Source organism: Ursus americanus, chromosome 35 (genome assembly GCF_024610735.1).
Source record: "Ursus americanus isolate L20-20 chromosome 35, mUrsAme1.1.p, whole genome shotgun sequence".
Taxonomy (NCBI): domain Eukaryota; kingdom Metazoa; phylum Chordata; class Mammalia; order Carnivora; family Ursidae; genus Ursus; species Ursus americanus.
Window position 1 is genome coordinate 20547250 of NC_142161.1, and position 16303 is coordinate 20563552.

General features: G+C 31.5%; 1 long non-coding RNA gene across 1 annotated transcript in view; it reads left to right on the forward strand.

Annotated features, from left to right (window-relative positions):
- The window catches only part of LOC148107125 (uncharacterized), a 79112-nt gene extending 64208 nt beyond the window's left edge, over positions 1-14904 (forward strand). Inside the window, exon 3 of the long non-coding RNA XR_015723095.1 lies at positions 14486-14904. This is a non-coding gene — a long non-coding RNA (uncharacterized LOC148107125). The remainder of the gene's footprint in view (positions 1-14485) is intronic.
- Positions 14905-16303: the final 1399 nt, after the last annotated feature.

Genomic DNA, 16303 nt, shown 5'->3' on the forward strand with positions numbered 1-16303 from the left:
TAGCATCTTTTGTCTCTAGAGAGAATGTGTCACTTCTTCCCAAATGCAGGGGAACTGTTTTCCCCCATGCAATCCAGGGGATCCTCAGACCATGCTGCCCACTGCTGTGTCTCCACCAACCTTCCCTACTGGAGCGTTGCTAAGCCAAACAGGTGCAAACCTGGTGAGGGCTCAGACCTCTGAAACTTTAGAGTTTGCATTCTGTTTATAAAGACTAGTGGTATTCAGCCCCTCTCCTTTTCCCAGTCGGTGGTTTTGGGGCAGTTTTTCTTGAGCAATCCTATGTTTGTGTTTTCACTCTTTTTTAACTGTCTTTCTCTCTTTCTCTCTTTCTCTCCCCCTCTCCCTCTTCTCTCTTAGTGATCAGGGCTCCCTCCCCTCTGCAGCACCTGTGTTTTCCTTTCTCCCCCACATCAACTCTCTGCAGCTCCTACCTTCCGCAAAGCGGTCATTTTTCTATTGTAGATGTGCAGCTTTGTTCTCTTAGTCCTGAGATCAATTTCTTAGGTGTTCAGAATGATTTGATATTTATCTGTGTTTGAGTATCAAAGCAAGCTTAGGGTCCCCCTGCTCCTCCACCGTCTTCCACATAGAATCCATTTCTGATATTAGTAATTTGTGTCTTTTTTCTAATTTGCTTGGTGAAAGGTTTATTGATTTTATTGATCTTTTTCAAAGAACCAGCTTTTGATTTAGTCAATTTTCTCTGTTGATTTCCTGTTTTCAACTGTATTGATTTCTTTTTTCTTCTGCTTACATGGGATTTAGTTTGCCTTATTTTTCTAGTTTCCTAAGGTAAAACATGGATTATTCATTTTAGATATTTCTCTTTTCTAATAAATGCATTCAATATAATATATTTTCTTTTAAGCACTGCTTTTGCTTCATCTCACAAAGTTTTGTAAGTTGTGTTTTCGTTTTCATTTAGTTTAAAATAGTTTTAAAAATTTGCCTTGAAGATTTTTCTTTGACCCATGTGTTAATCAGAAGTGTATTCTTTAATATCCATGTAATTTTGGATTTTCCAGTTATTTTTTTGTTGATTTCTGCTTTAATTCCATCACAGCCCCAGAGCAGATCTACCCTCCTTCACACTTTCTGTTCACCGTGTCTTTTTATTATTTCTAGATTTTCCTTGGGTATTGTAATCTCTCACCTGAGGTCTTTAGCTCTTGTGAAGGTATTTTCATGCATGGATGGTTTTTCAAGTAGATGTTTCTGTCAGGGGACAAGTGCTAGACAGTCCTATTTTGCTAATTTGATCTGTCCAGAAACATTTTATTTAGAAAGGCAAAGGATGAGATTATTTTTTACCTTACCTAAAATGTTATATTTTAAAATTCAACACATTGAGCTTGATTAATTATAAAAACAATGTTGCTTCTTAATTAGACACTGTCAGAGCAAACCTTAGAATAAAATACTCTATTTTGCAGTGTCAACTAAGTATCTCTGCTATATGGTAAATATTATAGCAACACAATTGCATGTTTTAATAGTTAAATGCTTAGGAGTTTTGTGGTAATTCTCAGTAAGCTCAAGTATTTATTTTCAGTTATATATATATATAATTTTTTTTTTACCATTCCTGTTTTACCAATGGATTTCCAGTAATATTTATAATCTATCAAATAATTCACTTTGAAATTCATCTGTATGATAATTCTCTCATTTATCTGTGTGTATATAACCATCAGAAATATAGTATATTTTATTTAATTTTGATCCAGATGGGTTTACATCTATTTAATTATCTCAATTTTCTTTGCATGTTTTTTTAAATAAACTGATAGCTGTTTGTATACTACTTATATCTAGACTAATACAATGATTTACATTTTGTAAATCTAGCTTATATAAGTGAAACACTATAAGCTGTATTTATTGAAACTACTTAAAACAACCAATAATTTTACTATCAATTTTTATTACATTTGTTTGCAATTGTGGATTTTTGAACCAGACTGCCTGATATTCAATACTCGTTTCACAATTTCTTACCTTGAACTAGGTTTTTACGTCTACAATTTTGGGCTAATAATACTCCCTCCTTATAACATCATTAGAAAGAAAAAACTCCTTTTAAATCATTTAGAATTTGCGTTATACACAATAAGTGCACAACATGTTTAGATATTATACCAAGACAACTATATACTTTATTCTGAGCTACATTTTAGACATTGTTCTACATAGATTAATTTTATACAGAGTACATGAAAATCTGGTGCTTTTGTAAAATGCAGTATACTTCAACATCAAATACTTTTTATACTCTTTTGTCTCTCCATAAATTTGATCGATTCAAATTATTCATAACATTATATAATGTTGTTAATATACTCTACTATAAATGCTTATTTCCAATGGATAACACACAAGTAGTTTTTAATAGATAATGTTAAAGTAAACATAACTATACATTTTTGTTTTCGAATATTTTCTTAAAAAGCACTTAGAAATGAAACTAACAGCAATGATTGTTCTGACCTTTTGCAGGAACAAGGTCCATTTGGACAATCAGTTCAACAGTAAAGTGCTTCTATAGTGCATAAGGGTAACTAGATAAGTTCAGAAAGGCATAATTAAGCCTAATATCTCCATTTGTACTTGGCATATAAGAAGACTAATTTGTATAGAAATGCAATGTAAATATTATTAACAATTATAATTTAAAACTTCAACACATGTTCTTGGGTGCATCCTGGGTATCAGGTGATATTTCAATTATCATATCTTACTTAATTGCTAGTAATAAATGTTTTGCTATTTATAGTCCCATTTCACAGTTAGTTTTAAAAGGTTACTGGTCTTGTTAAAAATACCTGACTGGGTTATGAAACATGAACGTATCCTCTCTTAGTATCTAACAAAGAGTAGTCATTTAACACGTATCAGTTGAATGAATAAGTAAATAAAAATAAATATGAAAATAACAGTGGTAGAGCCCTACTAACAAGATTTTTCGTATTCCATCCAAATGCATGTTTTCGATAATGCTTATCCATTTTCAAAATAGTAAAATATTCTGTTATTAAAATAATTGCTTTTTGGATATATATTAGAAATTCTATGCTTATTGATTGATACTACTTAATTTTAGAAAGAGAAGTGTTTTTGTATCCTTGTGTAGAGAGAGGTGGGAGATATCTTAGGCTTCCTATTAGAATTTAAGAAATTAAATCATCTAAAGCAACATATAATATAACATAATGTTGTATAATGTATAATAACATAATTCTTTTTAGGCCTTTTTTTTTTTAATGAGAGAGAGCATACACTGTGGGGAGGGGCAGAGGGAGGGAGAGAGAATGTTAAGCAGACTCACACAGAGCCCATGTGGGTCTTGATCCCATGGTCCTGAGATCATGACCTGAGGAGAAATCAAGAGTTGGAGACTTAACCAACAGATCCACCCAGGTGCCCCTTGTTTTTCCTTTCTTAAGGTGCATCTAGAATAGCTTTTTGTTTAAGACTAGTGTAGAAACACCCTTAGGTTGTGACCTTTATGGTATCTTATTTGAATTAGCAAGATTATTCTGCAGTTTTTCCATTTATATGGTTGGATCTCCCATGTCTTCCAAGAATGTGTGATCTTTGGAATATCTATTTATCTCATAGCTCTCCAGTATCTGCTGTCTGCCAGGACATGAAGGGTCTCAACTTAACATGTGCAAGTTTGGACATCTTAGGAGAACTCTGTGCGGATGTCTGGAGACTCACACTCCTGCTTTCTTTGGATTTAATTTGCTATTTCAGACAGAGAAAGATACGTAATATATGATTTCATTTATATGTGAGATCTAAAAGACAAAACAAATGTGTAATCAAACAAAAGGCAGAATCAGACCTATAAATACAAAGTGCTAACTGATATTTCTCTGGATTTATAGTCATTTGTGGCAGGAGAGTTAGTCTTTTCTGTTATTTAATCATTGTTAGAAGTGGAATTCAATGAGAATTCATATTTCTGGTGATATACATCTATATTAATTTTAATACATTCATGGGTTGTGATTTGAATAAAAATAAGTGGTTAGTATTTTTCTGCTAGTAACCAAATTTTGACTCAAATACTTAAAGGAAAAACATTTGATTTAATTTAATTCTAAAAAGTATTTGCAAAATAAACTTTCATCATATACAAATGAGCAAAAACCAGTGAAAAATGGGACTAATCATAGCATATGTGGGAAAAGCAAGGTACATGACCATGAGAGCATTTGTTTGCAATAAAATACATATAAATGCACATATATGTGTATATTATAAAATATAATAACATTTATACAATGTAGATACAATTGTACACACCTAAACACCTATATTTACGTAGTTAAAGAGATAGATAACATATACTTGTAAGGGTGGATGGAGACCAAGTTATGGAAAGCCTTGAGAGTTAGACTTAAAAATCAAGAATTGATATCGTTATGAGTCAGTAACTTCAAATGAGGGAATATTATAATGAAATAGATAAAATGAAAATATTTGTTTTAAATATATATTTGAGGTGAATTTGAACTTGAAAAGTTAGAGCCTAGAAAAGTATCTCATATACTATTGGAATAAGCAAGATAATGACATTTTAAGGTAGTGCATGAGGGTAATGATGGTGAAGATGCATAAAAAAAGAATGAAGAAAAAGTGAATGTTGGAAAAATTTTGAAAGGCAAAATAATAGATTTGCCACCAAAATAGAAGGGACAGAAAACAGAAGGGATGGTCAAAGGATTTTGGCATATATATGATAAAAATATAAGTACAAATTCTTATTCTTACCTATTTTTGCTGAATCACTAAAAACTTTTTGAATGATATCATAATATCCCACAAAATAGTCAACCTTAATATTTATCAAACTAGCAACTCTTTTTTGCAGTAGTAATATTTTATTTTGTATCATAGCTATGTCATTGAAAATACACATATTTATATATCTAATATCTAAATACAAAGAGCTTGATATTTAATGAACTTATGTATTTAAACCTTTTTAAAAATTGCTAGTATCTTTCTATTTCATCTTGATAAATCTGAATTTCCATAGGTGCTTTTCTTTAAAGAAATGTTACAAATGAGCATTTCTAAGATTTTACTTGTAACATACATAAAATATTGATATAACTTCTAATATTTGAAGAACTGATTTTTCTAAAAAGGCAAATCCTTTGCATATTGTTTCATAAGTTGCATTTAGGGACATTGTATATATTTTGCAGATTTTAAAAACATAATTGTATAAAATTGCAATGGCTTAGGAAGATAGTTATCTAAAATGAAATATAATTGTGCGGTCATATGTCTTTATTATGGAAACTTAAATTTTGGCTGCAATATTGTTTATTGGAGAAGGTGATTCCTTGAAGAGTTTTTTTTGTTTTTTGGTTTTTTTTAAGTAATAGGAGTTTCTCATTGTTTTCATCACTTGTTAGCTCTTTGGAGCATGACATTTTCTTCCAAATTAATACTTAGCAGTATTAATCAAAGACTCCTTAACGAAGTCCAGCATTTGCATATTTGCCTTTTATACATAAAGGTTATGTCTACATAATAAAGATAGATAATTAAAGTAGTTATTAAGAGAGAAGACAAGACCTGAGCCCATATCTTTATTGTTTGAATATTTCACACTAAATCAGCTGTTCTACTTTAAATTAACAGCTGTTATTTTATGCAACAGGCATCATGTTAACAGCTTTAGATATATTAATTGAATTAAGCCTGTCTATACATATAAGATGTGTAATATTAATTTTATTTTATAGATGAATATCTTATCTGAGATTTTAAAATTAGAAATGGCGGAGTTATGAAAACTGGTAATCTTACTTTTCTGTCCATGCTTTTAAATACTATTGCTTATACTTATCTATCTAGCAATTCTTGCCATAACAGATACTTAAGCTCTTAACCATTATTAATGACATTGGCATATTTTAGAAAAATTAGTCTTGGTGGTATAGACTCTTACTAGAAGGTTCCATATTGGTTCCTACTGATGCAAACTTCACGCTGAGTTTTGCAGTCGTTTTAGCTCCGGTGATGTTTGTTTACCGTGTAAGCATCTCTTACTATAGAGCTGGTATCTTAACTGCAAGCAGTGTTAAACCTTTCTGTTATAGAAGTGCTAATGTATCTAATAAAATACATCTGATCATGGTATCAGCTTAATTCTTTTTCTATAATTTGTATCACTCTGATAACATTTGTAATGAGATCTGCTTTTGGATATCTGCTTGTCTGTGTGATTAGTCTCTCATGATTTGCTATTCCTTTTTTCCCAAAATATCTTTTCTTTATTCAAAGTTTTCTATTATTCTGTTATGCAAGAGATTTATATTTCAGACTAGAAGTAAATTTTGTCTCTCCCTTGCATCTTCATATTTTGTTGAAATACAATCATTTTTAAATTATAAAAACAAACATTTTGAATAAGTAAATGTTAAATGAATAATTTTTCATCAAGTAAATAAATGCACTGTATGGTAAATAATTATTTTAACATATTATCAACCTGATAGCTGTCAAGTAAACAGTTTATTAAATAATAGTGCTTATTTTCAGTGATAAAAGGGTACCTATCCATTTATTGGCTAGGGAGATCTTACAAAAACACTATTCGGGTGTATCTTGTAGAATTGTGACTTCACAGTTTTACATAGAGATCCTTGTCCCTATTCTCCAATTCAAGTTGTAGATACTTCTTTAGTTTCTGAATAAATTCTAGAGTATATGTTTAATAATGAAGAAAAATCAAGACCGTATGTTTGAAAAAAGTAATTAAACATAGTGTCTAAAGTCTAATGACACTATTAACTAGTTTAATGATACAGTTTCACTATTTTTCATTTTAATGCTAAACATAACTTTTTAAAGACTTCTGAAATACTTCTTACTGCATGACTGGAGAAAGACATTTGAAGTTAACAGTTTAAAAACCTAGAAGTCCCACAGACCAAAGTTTAGATATTTAGAAATATTTAACTTTTTTTTAGTTTTAGCCACCATAAAAAAAAGTCATTTGTTCACTGTGGTAATTGGCATATCCATTATTGGTCTCCCTGAATGACTTAGATGTGAGAAGTAAAATTTTACCAAAAAGAATGGGATGATCCTTAAATGCAGATGTTTGTAATTCTAATTTACTTCTGACCAATGGATTCTCAAATAAGATTGCCTAATGACAGGGCCTCTGGATTCACATAGATAATGCAGGAGTGTTCATTCACACAATCAGACTGTGAAACACATGTTTCTACTTGAAATTTATGGAATCATAGTTTGGGACACTCTTTGTTTGGACAGAGATAAAGATGATGGGAATCTGACAGGCATTTTGGCAGCAAAGTTTATCATTTCCTCCTCAACTGAGTTGATGGAATGAATTACAAAAAATCAGCATCCCTTGATGTCTCCTCTAGTAAACAGCAATTTGAATTATACTGAAAAGAATGCAGCGATGGCAGATACATAGAAACTAAGAATCAAATGCTTATTACGAATTTACCAATGGTGATGGAAGGCCTCCATGATGTCTCTTTAAGAGATTAGTGTCTTCATGTTAATATTTGGAGACACATAGTTAGGGATCCCGCAGTTAGTCTGTAACTGATTTTGTTATTCTTACTTTCTAGTATATGTTTCTCCTTCAGTGCCCCATCAGTGATCTTTGGCCTGTCTTCTGTGGAATAGAAAAGATTGTGTTGATACAGTTATACTTTGTGCACTTATTATTTTTAACAGGTTAAGTTCAACCTTTCTAATTATTATAATAAATTATGTAAATATTACCAGACTTAATTGAAATTAATAATTTAAATTTCTTGCAAATAGGAATTGTACATAAAAGTATGGTTGGATGGATGGATAGATGTTTTCTCATTACTAGTGAAGTAGGGATTATGAGCAAGGGCACTTCAGCTCTGGGATAAATCACTTCTTCCTGCTCTGATACATTCCAAAATATGGTTCTTTGTAAAGCTTCTCTGACTTACAATGCAAACCAAAGAAAGCTCCTCTGACTTACTTGCAAACCAAAGAAAGATGTTTTATACAAGAATAGAGTTTTATTTTGCTCATTCTGATTTTTTATTACCCATATAGCAACTGGATATTTTGATCCCAGACATTATTATATGTGTGGAGTTGGTGCTGTTTTGATCAGAATAAGGCTGGATAGATTTTTAAGTAGTTATCCTAAGGGAAATATAAAATCATTTTGCTTTATGTATGAATGCTTGAATCCAACTGTAAAGTAATTTTGCAAATTATATTCCATGAATTTACATAACACATCTTGTCTTTTTTCTTTACATTTCCTTTCGGTGAGTCACAAAACCATGTGAAATGCTTGAATTTTTCTTGAGAGAAATGTTTCTTGCTGAAAAAATTATTCCACAGTGTGAAAAGATATATGTGGATGAAGCTGTTCAAGGAAGTTTTAGCATGCCATTATGGACAATTTTCAGTAATGTGTTTGTCTCTCTGTCCATATCAGGGACTTACATTCATTTTACAGACTTCATGATAGAGATAAACACAGAGCTGTAAATTGCTAATTCTCGGGCTCTGTTAGGATGCAATACTTATAAGAGGATCTTCCTTAAATTTCCCTCAGTACTTTGAATGTAATTCTTCATAGTGGGCCTTAATTATTGGCTGTACCTTTCAAAATATCTTGTATATTCCTAATGAAGAGAGAAAGGCATAGATAGTTTAAATAGTTCTTTCATAAGTCTTTAAGCTAGATACAATTATTGCTTATATCATTCATTAGACAATAAGGTTTGTTTTGAAGAAAACAAAGAGATTTGCTTTGAATTCTAGTAAAATGTGCCAGTCTCTAGAATCTACTACTAGGTTGTGATAGATCTGAGAGCAGAGAGTAATTTTAAATATAGTAACTAAAAATAAACTAGAGCAATTCTGACACCTTTCTAGATCCAGCCTCAAGATTTTGTTTTAAATGCCTGTTACACTGTGAAATGGCTTAACTACATAAGTGATTAAGAGAAAATTGAGAGATACTTGAATATTTTTAGTAATAAATTCAATATTATGTTGATGGAGCTTTTTATTATATGAACCTTAATTAAGTTGATTATATTAAAACTTATAACCTGTTTCTTATTTAGTTGAATTATGCTAGCTGTGGATTAATTTAGTAAGCTTATTTTTATAGGAAAATTAAATTACCAAACTTTAATCTGCTTAACCATTTAAAATGATATCCAAAAAACTTTAAAATAGCTCAAATGGATTTTACAATTAAACTTAATTAGAGTTATCATTTCAGTATCACAAAGTTGCATAATAATGTAAGGTAAATGAACTCTATGAAAATGTGTGTTGCATTATTTCATTGAAGTTCATTTTCGTAATGTAAAATAATTTTTCAGTAATTTAATATCAGCTTTTTAAATAGTCATTTGAATTTTAAAAGGTAATTCAATTAAATTATATATATATATATTCTCTATATGTGGATATGTAAGTGTTTGTACACCCAGAATTATGCATAAAGTAAAAAGTATAGCCTAGGTTTTATTGTAAAAGAGAAATTGCAAAGTCCTATTTGGGTACATATGGCATGGTTTCTGATACTAGATGTTAATCTCTATGGAAGTAATGAAATTATAGATATAACAAAAGAAAGTAACTCATAAATATTAACTCATAAAATTATAGTTTCTATGAAGTGAAAACATATTTACTAAAATGAGGAAACTAAATGACAGATTTAGATCTGACAGATTAATCATACCTCACATGATTAATTATTAGAGAGTAATCTTTTGATTGTAAGAACATTGCTTTTACGTAACAAGACAAACTAGAATCCACAGGGTGCTAAAACTGGTTCATAAATCTTTCCTGTTATAACTAGCAGAACGAATTAATACATATGATTCAACAAAAAGTTATTTATTAGGTTATTTGAAGAAATGGGTATCTCAAGTTATATATGTATATATATTCTAGACAGTGGAAAGCCTTGTACATACATATGTGAGTGTACATGCACAAATGCCTCACAAAATGTGAGTAGCTCTCTACTTGGGTATATTGTGGAAGTGTGAGTCAGAGCAGCCTGTGATTGGATTGTCAGCCTGATATTCCCTAATATATGTTATGGAAAATAGTGCTGTATCAGTTCGAAGGATTGTAGTGAGGATTCATGGTTATATATATAAATCTCTTTTGTACTATGCCTTTTTATGATCAGAATTCAGTAATTCATGGTATTTAATGCTATTGGGTGTATCTATTTTTTACAGATGTGAATATAGTATTAGAGATCTTTTTCAATCTCTCTGTTTCTGACATTGTTGGCTCCCTTCTCATTGTTGAAAACTTGTTTAGTTTTTGACATGATTGTAATGCTATCTTGATGATTTTCTTACATCACAGACTTTTTTCAATATTGACTCCGTCTAGTCATTCTCACTCATTTTTACTTAATGTTTCTCCTTCACACTCATTCTTTTCTTTCTTTAAATTTGTCCTCCTCTTCTTGATTTATACTTGATTTTACACTAATATGTGTGGTCATAGATGGTTATCAATTTTTTTTTTAAGAGGCAGTGCTGAATTCTCTCCATAGAGTGCCATTTCCAAATGAGGATGATTTTTATCTGCTCTCAGTTTTCAATATCCCCAGATCAAATGTCCATCTTCTTTTCTGCATCTCTTGTTTTCAGTTCTTTGTTTTGTTTCATCATTGAGTTATAAACCTCAACCTTTCTTTTAAAAATTATTTTTCTTGAACTCCTAACCGGTCTGAGTCTTCACACCCTGACATCCCAGTATAACATGGTGAAATTATAATTTGGTTATTTTGCTTTATTTACTTAATACAAATACTTTTCAGAAATCAAATTGCTAATATAATTCATTACTTATGCCATACTGTTCCTAATATATCATTCAAGTTATGTCACTTCCTGCTCAGATATATTAAATTGTTAGTTCTACATTATCAAGAGTATCAAGGGGTTGGGACATCTGGGTGGCTCATTTGGTTAAGCATTTGACTCTTGCTCTCAGGGTTGTGAGTTCAAGCTCCACGATGAGGCTTGCTCCATGCTTGGTGTGGAGCTTACTTAAAAGTAATAATAAAAAAAAAAAATAAGGGGGAAAAAAAGCCCAATGATTCCCATTGGGTAGTTCTGGAATTATTAAAAAGAAAAAAGAGTATCAAGAGGTTAACTCCTTAAATGAAACTGTAGATCATACAGCCTTTCTTAATTTCTCCACTAATATATTAATTTACATATATTATAGTAAACTGTTGTTATCTAAATAAATCCCATATCCTTGCTTTTATAAACCTCATCCTAAGCCTCTTCCGTTTCCTCAGGCAAATATTTTATGATCTTGAAAAACCAACTCACAATCCCCTGTTCACTGAAGTCTCTGTGTGCAAGTAATTTCTTCCTTTAAAAATTCCTATGATAATTTCCTGGGAACTTATCCATTTATTAGTACTACCAGAGTCATTTTCTCCCACTTTCTTGAGTACTTGGCCAGTGTAATGGTTGCTTTTCTATACTCTTAAGTCTCAGTGTCTAAAAAAAAAAAAAACAAAAACAAAAAAAACACCTCCCTGCATGATTAACTTTCCACAGTGCTTGTTACTCTGTCAGTACCTGCTATGTGCTCAAAAATGGTTGAGTAAACATTTCAATTTCATTATATATGTTTTAATCAATAGATTTAAGATCATAATAAAAGGCAACATTTTTACAGCCACACATTCAAGCGAATGAGAAAGAATGGACCACCTCTTTTAATAAAAATGTTTATTGAACTTAAAATATGAAAGATCAAGCAAATGTAATGTTAAATGATGTGTAGAAAAGGATTAATTAAGCACTTAAAAATAAAATGAATAAATGTATTAATAGGGCATAAAATTGGTAGTATACATTTTAGTTGTGCATATTGGACCATACTTTTCAATTATCATTGTTAAAAAGGAAAACTGAGTAAATTTTAAATATCTCCGTGGCTTTATTCAGTGATTCATGAATTGGACAGCATCCAGTCTAGCAGTTAGAAGTTTTGAAGAGCTGTACAAAGTGAAAGACTTTATGGCAGAAGAAAACAGGAATAAGGAAGTTACACTAGGCAAAGAGCAAACTGGGTTTTGTAAGGTTACTTTCCTTTACGGGATATGAAGTGTCTGTTCAACAGATTCTCAAACTAGTGCTGATCAGACAATTCCTGATGCACTGGTTTAAGATTCCATTTCTGATAGAGTGGAAACTGTAATTAAGTCTCAGTTTGGTGATGTGGGGTACAGCATAAGTGACTCTATTTTGAATCTGTTGCCTTATTTTTGTTTTCTATTGTTTCGTTTTTTATTGAGGTATAATTGACATATATCATTAGTTTCAGGTGTACAACATAATGATTTCATATTTGTATACCTTGTGAAATGATTACCACACTAAGTCTAGTTAACATCCAGCACCTTACATAGCTACAAAATATTTTTTCTTGTGATGAGAACTTTAAGATCTACTCTCTTAGAACTTCCAAATATGCGATATAGTATTACTAACTGTAGTCACCATGCTATACATTATATCCTATGACTTACTTACATTATGAGTTAAAGTCTGTAGCTTTTGATTCCCTTCAACCATTTCTCCCAAACACCACCCCCTCCCCCCACCTCTGGCAACCTCTAATCTTTTCTGTATATATATATATAAGCTTAGTTATTTTTAATAATCCATATATAAGAGATCATATGGTATGTGTCTTTCCATCTGACTTACTTCCCTTAGCATAATGCCTTTGAGGTCCACTGTGTTAGTGCAAATGACAAGATTTCATTCTTTTTTTATGGCTGAGTAATATTTCAGAGTGTGTGTGTGTGTGTGTGTGTGTGTATCATGTTCTTTATTCATTTATTCATTGATGGACATTTACGTTGTTTTCATATCTTTGCTATTGTAAATAATGCAAAAGCATGAGGATGCAAATATCTTTTTGAGTGATTGTTTTCATTTTCTTTGGATAAATATCTGCAAGTGGAATTACTGAATCATATGTTAGTTCTTTTTTTAAATTTTTTAAGGGCCCTGTATACTGGTTTCTATAGTAGCTGCCCCAATTTACATTGTTATCAACCATACACAGGAGTTTCCTTTTCCCCACATCCTTGCCAACACTTGTTACTACCTGTCTTTTGGTTAATAGCCATCCTAACAGATGTGAGGTGGCATCTCATTGTGTTTTGATTTGCATTTCCCTGATGATTAATGATTTTGAGCACTTTGTCATGTACCTTCTTTGGGAAAATCTCTGTTCAGATCTTCTGTCATTTTTAAATCAAGTTGCTTATTGTTCTTGCAATTGAATTGTATGAGTTCTTTATATATTTGGATATTAACCCCTAATCAGATATATGATTTGCAAATATTTTATCCAGTTCAGTAAATTGCCTTTTCATTTTGTCAATTATTTCCTTTGCTGTGCAGGGATTATCTTATCTTAATCTATTTATTTAGAGAGGGGAAAGGGAGTAGAGAGAGAGGGCAGGGGTGGAGAGAGAAGCTTAAGCAGCCTCTATGCCCAGCACATGCCTGACATGCAGCTCAACCTCACAACCCTGAGATCATGACCTGAGCTGAAATCGAGTCAGACACTTAACTGACTGAGCCACCAAGGCACCCTGGGGTTGTCCTTTTTTTTTTTTTTTTAAATCATGAAAATGAATTTATATCGTGGTGTTTAAATTTGCCATCTTTGGGGCGCCTGGGTGGCTCAGTCGTTAAGTGTCTGCCTTCGGCTCAGGGCGTGATCCCAGCATTCTGGGATCGAGCCCCACATCAGGCTCCTCCGCTGGGAGCCTGCTTCTTCCTCTCCCACTCCCCCTGCTTGTGTTCCCTCTCTTACTGGCTGTCTCTCTGTCTGCCAAATAAATAAAATCTTAAAAATAAAATAAATTTGCCATCTGTGATTGCCTTCTCTGTCCATGTGATATCTGGCTTGTCTTTTCCAATCAGTTGTAACATGAGCCTTTCTTTTAAGATTGTATGAATTATGATGTTCTATTTCTTTAAGGGACCCTCAACTAGCGTTTCTTGAAAAAGTAACACCAAAAGTAAATGAAAATAAAGGCAAATTTATAGAAACAAATTTATGTCTATACATTAGAGCATTTTGAGATTATTCGACCCTTTCCTTGTGAAAGTCTATAAATGGCATTGTGTAAGTGGCGTTCTGTAAGTGAAATTGCAAATAACATTTAAAGAATTAGACAAAAAGGTAAATTTCATACTTCAAGTTCATACAAATTTCCTCATGTATAAACAGCAAACATCATGTGTTAGAGTGAACAAATTATTTAAAAATTTAGAATGTATTCTAGATAAATCACAAAGAAAATCAAATCTGGGACCACTTTTTTGATATGTTTGTCTTTTGCATATAACTTAAATAAACCATTTGTTCTTTTTATTCTTTCTAGTTATGGAGGAAGTGTTTTAGCATCGAACTATCGGACAAAACCCAGTTAACTGATGCTCCACTTAATCTTCAATACTGCTTGCAAATAAAAATGGATAAGATCAGAGAAAATCATGTTTTGTGTCAAGCAATATAGTGGAGCATAAGTGATTTGGAGAACTGTAAGAAATTTTCCTGGAATGACTAGATTATTAGGTTGGGTTTCCAATAGGTATCTCCCCCATCGTGTGAGGTATTATTCTGGTGAGGGCCTCTGAGGACAGCTTTCTGGAGTAACCCTGAATGTCAACGCTTAGAAATGCTTCTCCATCCTGAATGGAGGATAAGTGTGTCATGTCTCTTGAAGTATTTTATTGCAAGACACAGTCACAACATATAGTCTACGTTGCTACACCATTTTTTTTTTAAGAAAACCTTACCTTCATCCCTCCTATCCTTTAATAATGTAACTAAAGATTCTCACTTAAAACCTCCACATTCTTTAAGAAACTCTTCACCTCCATACACCAAACATTGATCCATAAACTTTTATTATGAAGCCATTTAAGATGAAGGTGGTTTTGGCTTAAATTACCAGCATAATATAGGCATTTTTACAGAAATAAAGTAGGTTAATTTGACATTTGCATCAATGATAGTTAGCCTTTACCATGTACTATGTAGATAATGTTTTATGAAAATACATAACTTTCAAAAAAATACATAACTTTCAAAAGAAACTCCAGTGTCCTTATGATGCAAAAATTTTGAAGCCTATTTTACGGAAAAACTGACAAGAGGACTTCCTATGAAGCCTTAAGAACATTTCCTGTCCTCTCTAATGTGATGTAGCCTCTTGTAATTGTAGGATGTTTTTGAAATACCAGCATTTTCCCAAAGGATTTTTGTTTAGAAAAAATAATTTCTGTAGAATAATAAAATCTGGGCTGGTCATTTCCAATGTTTTTTTTTGTTGTTTTGTTTTTTTATTTTGTTTTGTTTTTTACCTTTAAAGACATTTCTTTCATCACTTCTTTCTGTTAATGGTATGCATTGATTTGTGTGGTATATGTTAAATTATGCATAAAATAACCAATTTCTACCTAGTGAACAAGGGACATGTTGTCAGTGCTTCTGAATTACTGCTTTGTTCCACAGTTGTTAAATTATGCTGCTCAGATGTAGACAAATAAGAACTTCATAAGAGCTTCTGCCCAACTGTCGGAAAAGGAAAAGGAAGTTAGCAATTTAGGACAGAATAAGAAACAATGACTCCAAGTGGCATGAATATAAAAGATGCTTCCAACAAAGGGCACTAGGTGTGACTTAGCTTCATAGACATGTAGGAAAACTAAGATGTATTGAAACACAATAACATTATTTTGAAAAGTTTACCACAATAAGACATTAGATGAATGATTAAGTTTAAAGAAATAACCGAATTTCAATAAAGGTGTGGAAGCGAAAATGTCCACAAATATTAAAATACTTTAAATCCAAATGTAAATTTTTACTAAAAGGGAATTTTAAACATAGAAAAATAATTGTTATTGTACATTGAATATTACTGTGTTTTCATATAAAAGAAGAAATCAATAAGTAATTTCAATGATTTCAAATGATACCTGCTCTAATTTTATGTTTTGTTCTTATTCTAATGCCCATAGCTTCCATTTGTATACAGGCTTCACAAATATTTACATATACAAAATTTCCAATATCTTGCCTATCCTAAAGTGTATATTTTATCACTTCCTGATATATATGTGTGTGTGTGTTTGTGTGTGTGTGTGATTTCAAATGTTAAATTAACTGTGCTATGACAGTTTACAAGTAAAAT